The sequence below is a fragment of the Humulus lupulus genome, chromosome 3, assembly GCF_963169125.1.
Source record: "Humulus lupulus chromosome 3, drHumLupu1.1, whole genome shotgun sequence".
Classification (NCBI taxonomy): Eukaryota; Viridiplantae; Streptophyta; class Magnoliopsida; order Rosales; family Cannabaceae; genus Humulus; species Humulus lupulus.
The window spans coordinates 280,769,778-280,783,107 of record NC_084795.1 but is presented as its reverse complement, the minus strand read 5'-3'; the positions used below and the strand labels follow the sequence as shown (position 1 = coordinate 280,783,107).

The 13,330-nt window shown below is 28.1% G+C and overlaps 1 long non-coding RNA gene across 1 annotated transcript; it reads right to left on the bottom strand.

The window, feature by feature from the left end:
- Positions 1 to 8,046: 8,046 nt before the first annotated feature.
- LOC133821695 (uncharacterized) lies at positions 8,047 to 9,677 on the bottom strand. The gene is made up of 2 exons (XR_009887743.1): positions 8,654 to 9,677; positions 8,047 to 8,526 (listed from the first exon to the last, which is right to left on the bottom strand). It is a non-coding gene; the product is annotated as an uncharacterized LOC133821695 (long non-coding RNA).
- Between the last annotated feature and the right edge of the window lie 3,653 nt (positions 9,678 to 13,330).

The window sequence follows — 13,330 nt, the reverse complement described above, 5'->3', positions numbered from 1 at the left end:
CACCAATTCATGAATAAAAAAAAGTATACATGCATGAACTGAGATGATAATGATATGTCTAATAAAATCATGATAATAATAACTCAGAATAATTTCCCTAAAAAAAAACTTAATTAGTATATAAAATATAAGATTCTGAGTTAGAGTAATATATACTTCTAACTCTAACCTCTCGATCGTTCGTGGAAAATTCTGGGAATCTCCACACATGTGACCATTATTAATTAATTACATATTATTCTCTCTCACTTTCGTGTCAATTTTAAAAGTAAAATTCTTTAAAAGTTTCACCAAGTTACTTTCCTTTTTCGTTTCAAAGCTTATTATTTATGTTCTTATAATTAGTCAACACTCGATAGAAAAATTTTGAGGCTTTCCTGGAAACATCGTTTGTAGAATCATGGTTGACACACATATATATATATATGTGTGTGTGTGTAGATATAGTGAATGAAAACAAATGGAGCAGTGATTGAAAATAAATCTATATGCAATAATTCTTGTTGATTGATCATGTAATTAGAGTTGTTTTGTTTGGTTCTAAGTAAAATATACAAAATAATTCAATATATATTCTCATATCATTCTTGTTTTGTTTGGAGAAAAGATAGAAAAAGTTCTCATTAGTGCACAAGAGACTATATAAAGCTCAAGAACCCAAAACGGAAATAACAATCCATCACATGGCTATTGTAACAAAGTTAGTTAAGCAACCACGACTGGCTAACTAAAACTCATGGACTCTCTTGAACACATTTCGGATGATACTCATGATCATAAATTTGCTAAAAACAATTTAAATCAAAAATTGGTGTTTACAAAAGAGACAAAGAAAGGCCTTGGGCTTGCATGAGGAACCAATGGATAAAAAAGAAGAGCTTAAGGCTTTGTATAAGTGGAAGACTGGAAGTAGGTACTGTTAGGCGCAAAAATATCCGGCTTGGCCCAAATATGCGCAAAGGTGCTATGCAAGAAAATTGTAGAACATGCATAAATTACTATAATGATATAATCACACAATATAATCACATTTTGCACTGAAAATAGAAGAAAAAGATAAAAGCCAACATGTCACCATCTATAAAAAATCGGACAACATATCCCCTAATTTACTAGTCTAGCCATCTGTCACATTCAACACCAACATGTAAAACAAATCAAACAACACACAAGTTTTCATCCATATATCACCGCAGCATACAAAATTCTCAGAACCTACTTCACTAAGACATGCAAGTTCTCAATCTTCCGTTATCACCGCAGCACACAGAATTCTCAGAACCTACTTCACTACGGATGAATATCTAAGATATTCAAACTCCACTAAAGTAATACAATATCATTCAAAATTATAAAATATTGAAAATTAAAAAAAAAATCAAATACAACATATCTCTTGCAATTAGCTACCAATCCAATGCTTTAAGATCAATCAAAATATGAACCTATTCATTTTAATCAACATTGTAAAAAAAGAAAAAGGTAAAATATTGACATTTGATTTTAAAAAGTTCACATAAGTATTGCAATGCCAAAATTACCCTAATCTCATAACTTTTTCTTTTTAATCAACATCCTAATGTTAACTAATTATTTATTTTCATATTATAAAAAGTCATGAAGTTGACCATATGTATACATGAAAATTCTTTGCAAGTCACATTAACTAAAATTGAAAAATGAAAATCAATACCAAACAATTGCTATTTATTTTTTATTTGTAATGACCTTTATTATTTGTCTAAAATGTGTCATCCTAATTTTATCAAAAAACAAAAGAACTAAAAAAATTGTTTGACAAAAATCTAAAACTCCAAACCTATGGTTTTTTTTTAAAAAAAAAAGATAATCTATAAATTTTAAATGAAGAAATACTAAGAAACACTCATTTATTTCAGTTATAGTTAGAAAATTGCACATGGGTATTGATATTTGTTTTTTTTAATCATATTTTAATTTTTTAAATCAAAAGTATATTTATTTGTATATTAAAACTATAAATTATATTAATACCCTATATTATCTATAAGTTAAAATTTGAAATTATAATATTATCAATTACAAAATATTTATAAATAGCATACATATATATTTATAAGATAAAGTATTTATTTAAAAAATGTCAAATTTTAATAATTTTATAACAAAAAAAATAAAAGTCAATAAATAAGAAAAATGGCATACATACAAGTTAGTGTAATGAGATGGAATAAATAAATACAAAATTCTCTCTACAAGAGAATATTTTGTCTAATTTTTAATTAAAATAATTCCATAAATTACTGAATATCTAAGATTAAGTTTAGAATTTGATATATTATTAGGGTATTAAAATTATTACTACATTAATATAATCTATAATGCAATATTTATTATATATATATGTATATATTTATACACTCTAAAACTAAAAAAAAAACTGCTCCTATATATATTTATTTATTATACATATATTTAAAAAAAATATTTTAAAAAACTACTGCTATAATGTAATATTTAAAAAAATATTAAAACCAAAGATATACCTGAACCGAGCCCTTCGACGAGCACCAGCGCCGCCAAGAGCCAAGGCTGTCCAGATGCCGTGCCGCCGCCGAGAACCATCGCCGCCGCTGCAACCAGTTGGAGAACCCGCGACGCTGGAGCTGAGAACCCACGACGCCGGAGAACCAGTCGGAGAACCCGCGACGCTAGAGCTGAGAACCCACGGGCCGACGCTTGCTACTCACCTCGCCTCCTCCGTCGCCGTTCACCACCCAAGCCGCCTCACCACCCAAGTCGTCGTTCAACGTGGTGACTCCCCCTCCAACAAGCTTGCCGAAGCTTATACAGTACAAACCCCAAATGTGAGAGCTTTATTTTGTGTGTGCTGAAAAATTTGTACAAACCTAATTTAATCCCCAAATGTGAGAGCTGAAAATTTTGAATTCCACCCAATTTCGAAAAAAGTAAGTTTTTATGTGTCCTTTTTACTAACAATTTTAAGGACTTGCTTTGGGAGTCCTAAAAGAGTATTAAGGACTCTCAAAGCAAGTCCTTAAAATTATTGAGTAAAAAAACACTTATTTTTTATCTCAAATTTTTTTTTAGGACTCTTATATTTTTTTAGGACACTCATTGTGAGTCCTAAATTGTGTTTTTTTAAGACTCTCAATGAGTGTCCTTAAAAACTCAACAAACATTTTTAAGGACTTGCATTTATGTGCATGTCCTAAAAAAGAGTCCCCTAAAAGGTATTTTGTAGTAGTGCTCGAATCGAACTCTCGGTCCATTGACTCCATTCCGCCTCAATACACATCCCAAGCTTCCAAGAACCTTTCCCACCACCAAAGCTATTTTCCTGCACATATACACAAAAAGGAATGAGCCTAATGCCCAGCACGGAAAATCTAACACATAAATCATATACATAATATTCATATTAACATATACTAAAACGTATCATAACATATGTCACATATACTATAATGGTCATTATTACTTGGGGTCCCATAAACAAAACAAGTCATATGCCCATTAGATTTGTGGGGCTTGCTAGCTAAGCAAGTCATATGCCCATAAATTTATTGGGGCTTGTTAGTTGTACAGGTCATATGCCCAAGTCTACAATCATACATATCATAACACATAATCATAAGATAACATTTATCATAACATATAAATCATATAACATAACATATAAAATCCTATCCTATTTTCCTTACCAAAAGTACCGGGATATGTGAACAGGTTTGGGACTTTGGAACACTCCTAAAAACCATCAATGACAGGGTGAGTATATTGAAGAAAAAGGAATGAAAAGAATGGACGAACTATACCATCAAGAATATACTTACCAAAAACCTTATGTTTCAAGATCTTAGATTTCCTATCCAAAAATAGGAAGCTATAAGAACTTTAAGGAAAACAATACAAAAATGTTTATACTAGAGTTTTGGAATACCTTGAATGCTTCTATGACCGATCTAAACCTTGAACCGAAATGTACTATAAACCTTACTTCCCAAGTGTTTGGTAAGCTTATAATTCCCAACCCAAGTGTTTATACTCTCAAAAATAACCTAGCAGCTTGCAGCTTCTGAACTTAGCTTGATGAATGAATAAATGGCTGGGTACTAGGTCCTATTTATAGAGTTCAAGAATGAAAAGATCTTCTTTTAACTTGAATAAAATAATGGCTTTTTAAGTGAAAAATATTTGAATTATCGTTCAGCAGAGGCTGAAGACTCGTTCAGAATGATGCTGGACTTATCAAGAGGTTAGGGATTTAGATGAGAACGTTTTCAAAAACTTTCAAAAACATACCAAAGGAGCCGATATATCGCCCCTTGTAGGCGATATATCGCCTGGGCCAGCATGCCCGAGGTGATCGTGCCCAGTTTCATGTTTTTCGTATCCCCGTACTGCGATATATCACCCCCTATAGCTGCGATATATCGGCATACGCTGAATATTTAAACACGAAATTGCACATTTTCAGCCTAATTTGAATCGAGTAAACAGTATTGACTGAGTCCTCTAACGTTTTCAAAGCTGCTTACAGACCCTAGGATATTCAAATATTGATCTTAATAAACCTATTCCTCAAAAATACTTATTTATCATTAAACATACACATGACAAGTGCTACTATCTTATTGGGTCTATCTAAACCTTATAATATAATAAATATTATCATCAATATCAGTCATATTAATCAAGCCTTAGGTTAAAATTAATATTCTTAAACTATAGGTTAAACTTAGAAAATCTACAAGTGTTACTACGAGTGTCCAATTAAATCCCGGTCTGAACCAAAATCCACAGTCATAAAAATACTACTACTATTACTATTATAGTACTATCTAACTAGCTAAGTAAAGTTCTTGGACTCTACAGTTTTGCATTTGTCATTTTTTTCAAGATTTACATTTCTCAAATGTGTATATACACATCTCAAACGTGTAGATCTTGAAAAAATGCCCAAAAAAAAATCACCCCGAACGGACACCCGAGTGAAAAATTACGTATCTTGTAAGAATCACTTCGAACACCATCGAATCACTATCGAGCAACATCGATTTTTTCATGAAAATCTTGATTTTGAAGGCCACATTAAGCTTGCATCGAGCACCATTGAACCACCATCAAACCACGTCGATTTTCTGCAGATTTCAAAGTTTTAAATATGAAAAAATTGCAAAAAAAAAAACTAAAAAATTATGCCAAAATATGTTCAAAATGTAGTATTTTAGTGTCCTAAGTGAGGTATACTTGCCGTTACATTGATTTCTATTATATTTTACCTTACTCATGAGTTTTTTTTTCTAGAGAGGGAGTAGAGAGGAATGAGTTGAGGGAGAGAGAGGGAAGAGAGAAGAGGAAGTGAATGAGAAAAATTATGAGAGAGATATTTTGGGTATTGTCAAAAGAATTAGTATTTTTTTGAAATGATTCAAACGAATAGCATTTTTTTTACTTATAACCCGTCATCATAAAAGCTCAAATTTCCCTATTATTATTATTATTATCTTTATATTTATATAAATGAGAGTTTTGAAGAAATGATGTGGCGTCCTCTCCTTCTATTCTTCTATTTTCCCTAATTTGTAGCTTTTTCTAATTTTATGTCTAACATTTATTTAAAAATATATATTTAATTAACAATTATAAAGCATTTCTATAGTCTTACAAACTATTGTGAGTGTTATACATTTAGGCTATAAATAAAGTATTATTCGTTTACATTAATTTGTCCAAATATTAGTAATTTTTTTCCTATATGAAATATTTATTTAAATGAGAGCTTCAAGGATATGAGTTGTTATCATTTCCTTCTATTTGCTCTAATTTGTTTTTTTTTCTTCTAATTTTTTCATTTAAAGAAATAATTAATTAATACTTAAAAAATTCTTTAATAGTTCTTGCTCTAATTTGTTATTTTTTCTAATTTTTTATTTAAAAAAATAATTAACCGTTAAATTTTTTTTATAGTTCCACGTGATTTACAAACTATTGTGAGTTGAGTATTATACATTTAGAATATAAATAAAATACCCTTCATTCACATTGATTTATCAAAATATTAGTATTTTTTTTCTTATATAAATGATTGATTAACTCAATACTGCTAAAGTAGTTATATTTTTGTTGAGTTCATCAAATATATATCCATATTTAATACATTATTTATATATTTAATTTTTGCAGTATATATTTTATATAATTTAAATTTATAAAGTTTGTATTATATATTGAATTTTTTTACATAATATATCTCTATATAAATATATTTGATTTAGGGAGAATATTTATGTAAAAAAAATAATATTATTATAAATATATATAAAAAATAATAATACTATTATTATTCTAGAGATATATTTTCTTTTATATATGAAAAAGAAGAAGAAATCTAAGCCTATATATGTATAATAAGTCGGCCAAGCTCTAGCGGTACGAAAAACTCCTCGGGCCAAATGAAGGAATTTGCTTGGATGTTGTTTTTATTATTTACTGAAATTGTACCATATGAGTATCTATATATTTTCTTTTAAGATTAGAAGTTTTCTCGCATCCGAATCTGACAAACCCAAATTTGCATATAAAGTAGAAAAGAATACAAAACAAAAAAAATAAACTTTAACTTATTATGTATTCATTGTTATTTGTGTACTTTTAGGGGGTGTTTGATACGGGTAAAGTAAAAGTAGGAATGAGAATCTAAATATTTTTCTATGTTTGGTTCAAATTTGAAGAGGTTAAAGTTAATAATTTGTGTGAGCCTCACATGTATTTTAAAAGTAAAGTGAACATTTTTGTATACAAGAGTTTAATATTACCTTCATTCTAAGTCCATCTACACTTTTCAAGATAACTCAACTACTCAAAACAAACGTATTAGTTAAGAAATGTAAGGACATCATTATTCTATTATCATTTCTTGTAAATTCTTTCTGAACCATGGATTGCTGAAGCAAATTGTTGTGCCCAGCTTTGGAAGCATAAAATTGCTGAATATAAAAGGTTTTGGTCTTGCTAATTTGCTATGCTCTATGGACATTATTTCTTTGCCCTATTGGAAAAGCTTGTGATGAAAGGAAGACACATTTTAATTGATTGTTTCTTTTAACCAATGCCAATCTTGTGATTGTTCTTTTTGATATCACCAGCGTTTGATTCAGTTAACAAAAAATGAATAATAGTAGTATGGTACCATGTTCGTGTTTGGAGCTATAATAACTCAAAGAAAAATGACGAATAAATGAACTAGATAGAAATTAATTTTAAACAGTAATTTTAGTACATACTGTTCCTCTAATGTACACTAACAAGCAAAAATTAAAGAGGAAAAAAATTTAAAAAAAAAATGAAAGGGGAAAAAAAAGAAAGAAAGAAAGAAAAAAAAAAGTGGAGTGACAAGACTTAATACCAAGTCTTTTCCTTCCGACATTGTTGAAGTCTTTAACTAATCGATGTTGGATATTGTGAAACTGATTAGTTGAAGTCTCTTATCGAATCATCCATGTTGTCCGTAAGCATTTTAGCGAAGATGAAAAATAGACATGTAAGACCCAATATGAAGAAGCATCAAAATTTATAGAGGGAAAGTGAGTGAAGGACAATATAATGGCCCTACCCTTCCTTCATTTACAGCAAAAGGGTTTATGCAAAATTACCTACCTTAATGCTAAATTAGGATTTAAGGCCATACCTCTAGAATGTGGTGTATCGGAGAATAAAGAAAAGCCAAAAATTAATAATGAAATTAAATTCCTTTATATATAGTAAAAGCAATCTCACAAGCATAAAGGTTTATAATATAATAAACAAGCGAGAGAAGAGGCACTCTACATCTAACAGGAATATTTGATCTATCTCATGACCATATCTTAAAACAAAAGCATGCAATTATGTATTAGGTTTGTCAGATACATATCCTAAAAAAATATCAGTTTCATGTAGCTTTTGCTTCTCATATAACTAAACTAAATGGTTGAATAAAATCTAAAACAGTAGCCGATCGAACATAAGTGCGAGAAATACAAATAATTAAAGCGAGATGGATTGAGAATAATGATTTTAGTATTGGATTACCAAAACAAACAAGGGTCGATGCCCACTGTCCACATTAATTGAAGTGAAAAAATGAAAAGAAAAGAAAAGAAAAGTGAATGAAAAATATTTCTCATAAATTCCATCAAAAAAACACGTATCAACCAAAACTAGCAAGTCCTATTCTCCCTCAAACTCCATTGATCTCTCTTTCTCTTTCTCTTTCAGATCACCCATGGCCACCACACAACTCAGAAACTCATCAAAGCTTAAGATTTGTGTGAATTTATTCCTTTTTTCTTATGTTCATTATTTTTTTCTGCTCTTCTTGACTTCTCTTTCTCCCCATCTCATTATTCCCGCCACCCTCAACGCCGCGCACAAGCCCTCAACGCCATTGAAACCGCGCGCGAGTCCCATTGAACATCATTCGTTTGGGTCGAAACTGTGAGCTCTCAGCACCTCAACGCCGCCTCCGCCCAGCATCCTTTACTGCAATATGGTTTTTGTTGAACAAGGTTAACTGCAATATAAGAATCTAAATATCCCTTCATAAGGATTTAAAACGTAATGAAATTCAGTAAAATACAGGGAAATTAATGGAAGAAATTTAACTTACAGTCTGTTGATCCATCAATACCACTAAGGACCACCAAGAAGAAATTCATATTGTAATCTAAATCCAAGAAATGAAGAAGAAGATTACCAAAGAACACACTCGCACTGCCAGAGAAAATATTTCACAATAATACAGTATAGGGTACTTTATTCATCACCAAATTATTTTGAGATAAAATCTTATTATTATTATCATACACCTCATATTCCACCTTCCAACACATACAGATAGTAGAGAAAGAATAGATTTCGGTAGAACTCATAAAAAAGAGAAAGAAAGAAAAAACTTTATATATATATATATAAATATATATTTACACGTTTTTTTTAACTTTCTCTTGTATTTATTTATGTGTGACATTAGGATAAAACTTAAAAATTAAATAATGGAATTGAGTAAAGGAAAATTGCGTTACAGTTGGATGTTAAATCTGGAAAATTGAAAAAAAAAATGAAAAATTAGATAATATAGAATGTTGAAATTTTAGAATGTCACCTCAACATATATTAGATTTAGATATATAGATATAGATTATTTAAATTGTGTATATTAAAAGTACGTACCACTTTGCTGGCTAGAAACATCTTTATTGTATGTAATTCATCAACTCTTCAAGGACCAACAAGCAATTAAATAATCAAATATATATAACATAAGAGACGATTATGGTGCTGACAGTCATTTTGTCAACACCAGCATTGACAAAATTTTGTTTCATTACTTATAACTGTGTATATTATAATCATTTATTAGAATTTCTCACAAATGTTTAAAATATTATAAATAATTTATGGTGCCAAAAATAAGATTCAAACAATTTGTTATATACGTACACACAAAAAGTTTGAATCTTGTTTTTAACATAGTAAATTATTCAAAAATAATTTAAATTTATAAGACATTTTAAATAATTATAATATAAACTGTCATTAAAAGAATAGAAGTATATAACACATCAACATGCCAAAACAAAATTTTATCAACACCAATGCTGACAAAAAACTATCAACAACATAATCATCCCCTATATAAATATATGCATTAACTGAAAAGACTACAAAAATGTTTAAGTAGTAGTAGTGGTGAAGAAGATTGGGAGAAATGGATGGTATATATAGGGAAGCCATAAGATCAATATGTGGTCAATTTTGATACTATTTACTAAAGGTACTATCCTTTCAATAAAAGAAATCGACCAACATTTTACATATTTTCCACGAGTGTCCTTTTTTATTCTTCATTTTTTATTCAAAAATTAATAAAAAGTTTGATTATTTAATATATAAAATAAGAGATTAAATTAAACTTTTTATCCATAAATAAAATTTATCCAAAAAAAAATTGAATAAATTTTTAGGGTTATTTGCGGAGAAAATACTCAAATTATTACGTTTGTAGCACTTAAGTACCCAAGTTATTTTTTTAGCGGTAAAAATATATTCCGTTCATGTTTTTATGCAGTTTGGTACAACCGTCAATTCTCATCATGAAGTTTGTCTGTAAAATGTAGGCTAAAGTACTCAATTAAATAGATATTTGCGGCGAAAGTACCAAATTTAAAAGATGTTAGTGGCAAAAATACCAAATTTAAGAGATGTTTGCGGTAAAAATACCCAAGTTATAAGATGTACGCGAACTTAATGACAAAATAGACAGCTGCACTAAATTGCACCAGAACATGGACGAAATGTACTTTCGCCGCCAAAAAAATAACTTGAGTACTTAAGTGCTAAACATAATAATTTATATACTTTTGCCGCAAATATCCCAAGTTTTTAGTATATAAATATCATGATATAAATATAGTATTAAATTTTGTACAAAAAATAAATAAATATTATATTTTATAATTGTGCCCTAATACTAGATTAATTGTATTTCAAAATACAAATTGCTACAATAAAAGGTAAATTATCATTAATGATATTGTATATTTTTTAAAAAAATTATCAATAATAATATTGTTTTTCCTTTTGTGTCTTTATAATAATAAGTTAATACCTAATTTAAATTGTATGTGTATTCTATTATTTCTGTAGATTTACTTTGCATTAAGTTGACTTAAAAAAATTCATAGGATTTTAATTTATTTATTTATTTTGGTATACGTGGTGTCAACTATTGCTTATTATTAATAAGTAATGGTTTCATTGCCGTTTTAGTAAATAGGTGTCGTGAGTTAACCGAGAGAGTAAGTGAGAAAGAGAACAGAGGCTCAAAATTGGAGAAATGACAGGGGTATTTTGGGTATAGTAAAAGTAATTGGCATTATTTTGAAATGATGAAAATACCTAGCATTATTTATTTTAATTAATATCTCGCATTAAGCATATAAACTCAAATTTCTCTATTCATATTTGTACATAGGGGTATTCATTGGATCACATCCAATATTTTTAGATCTATCTGATTTGATTCAATTATTCATTGGATGTTGAATTTTTACAACCGATTCGATCCGATCAAATTATCCATTGGATGTGTCCCATTGGTTATGTATATGATATGATTGTATCCATCTAATATTTTTGAACATTTATTTAGCTTAATTTGTTCAAATAATTCATAATATTATAAATAGAAAAATTAATTTGTTCAAAATGACACAACATCATACAAATACAACATAAATTATAAACATAACCCCAAATAAATATATTTTAAAAATATATATACAACTGGATCGATTCGGTTTTATTAGATTTTTGCATATATCATCCAGCAACAACCGATTCAATCCAATTTAGATCTTCAAAATCTGATTTGGATATCCAATTTTCAATTGTCGGTTGTCCATACTGCCAATTATGGCACAATGATAGAAATTAAGACAATGCAACATCTTACATATCAAAATATACATTTGTTGGCCTACTTCCTTTGTCTCTTCCCTCAATGTGATGCCTCATTACTGTAATATCTATTACGTATCGTCCAATTCATTATATAATCAATCTCGTAAATAACTACAACTTCTTACCAAAATTACTGTAATATCCTCAACTATACACTAAAATGCATATTCAATTACCTTAAAGTTATTGTTTTTCACTGCCGCCTACTAACACTTTTTTTAACCGGTTAATATCACTGGGTATGATAGGTGAGAAGAAAATTTTAATATATTAACAATAATTTTTCAAAATTTGATACTTGCAAAATCAGTAGGACTCATAGGGTGGACTAAGTCCTGTGAAGGACGACAAAAAAGCCGCCTTCTTATTATTATTATTATATAATATATAAAAGACAAAAAAGCTCATTTAACAAAAAGAAAAAAAAAAGAAAATCATTTAAAATGCAACACATGTTTATGTTTATTATTATTATTTTTACATTATTATTATTTAATATATAAAAGACAAAAAAGCTCATTTAACAAAAAAAAAAGAAAATCATTTAAAATGTAACACATGTTTATGTTTATTATTTTTTTTTGACCTTTTTAGATATTAAAAATAATGGGGAATCATTTTCGTACCCCACCAAAATATCCCTGATTTCTAAAATAAGGATGTACATAATGGCGTTACTTTATCTTTATAATTTAATGGAAATTTTTAAAAAATATAACTTTAACACAATCAATGTATAAAAATATAAGTGTTATATTTTTTTTTAATTTGTATGAGAAAATTTATTAAAGATAAAGTTAAAATATGAAAAACACAATTATGTTTTTTTTTTATTACTTTGAAGGTAATTTTTTTTTTTTTAATGTTTAATTTTTTCCTTTATTTTTCAGTTTTTTTTTCTTACTTATTTTTTTTTTCTACCAATTTTTTTCTTCATTCTTTTTTTCTTTTTATTTTTCCATTATTCTTCTTCTTCTTTTTATTTTTATTCATTTATCTATTTTTTTCTTTCATTTGTATTGTTTTTTTTTTTTTTTTCATATTTTTTCAGTTTTCTTTCTTTTTTTTCTTCATGTTTTTCATTTTATTTTTTTCTTCATTTTTGTATTTATTATTTTCTCCTTCCATTTTTTTTTCCACACACATGAGCTTTTTTTCTTCTTCCATTTTTTCTTTTTTTTCTACCAATTTTTTCATTCATATTTTTTTCCTTTTCATTTTTCCATTATTTTTCTTCTTCTTCTTTTCATGTTTATTTATTCATCTATTCTTTTTCATTCTTATTTTTTTTTTTTACTTATTCTTTTCTCATTCCATTTTCTTTTTTTTTTCTTCATTTTTTTCACACATATATTTTAACATTACATAATTATTTTACTATTTTTTTATTTATTACCTTTTATTATTGTATTTTTTTTTTATAGTTTTTCCACTATATGTAAAAAAAATTCAAATCAATTTTTTAGCATTTTCTTTTTACTGTAACACTTATAGGAATACAAAAAATTTGGAAAGAAAACTAATAACAATATGAAAACGTGAATGAGTAACCGCTTATCTTCACGTTCTTTGTGTGTATATTTCTGGGGGTAACTAGTTACCTTCATATTCTGGTGTGTGTATATTTATGGTTTCTTTATAGTAACTGGTTATCTATGTTACTAAAATCATAATTATTTCTTCTTCCTTTTTTAATGAAGTGTTCTTCCATTTTTCCTTCAAATTTGATGTTTCTTTTCATATTTAATATGAGTAACTCGACACCCCTCTTAGGTAGTTGGTTACTCCTCTTATGGCAGAAAGTTACTCATCTCAGGATAAC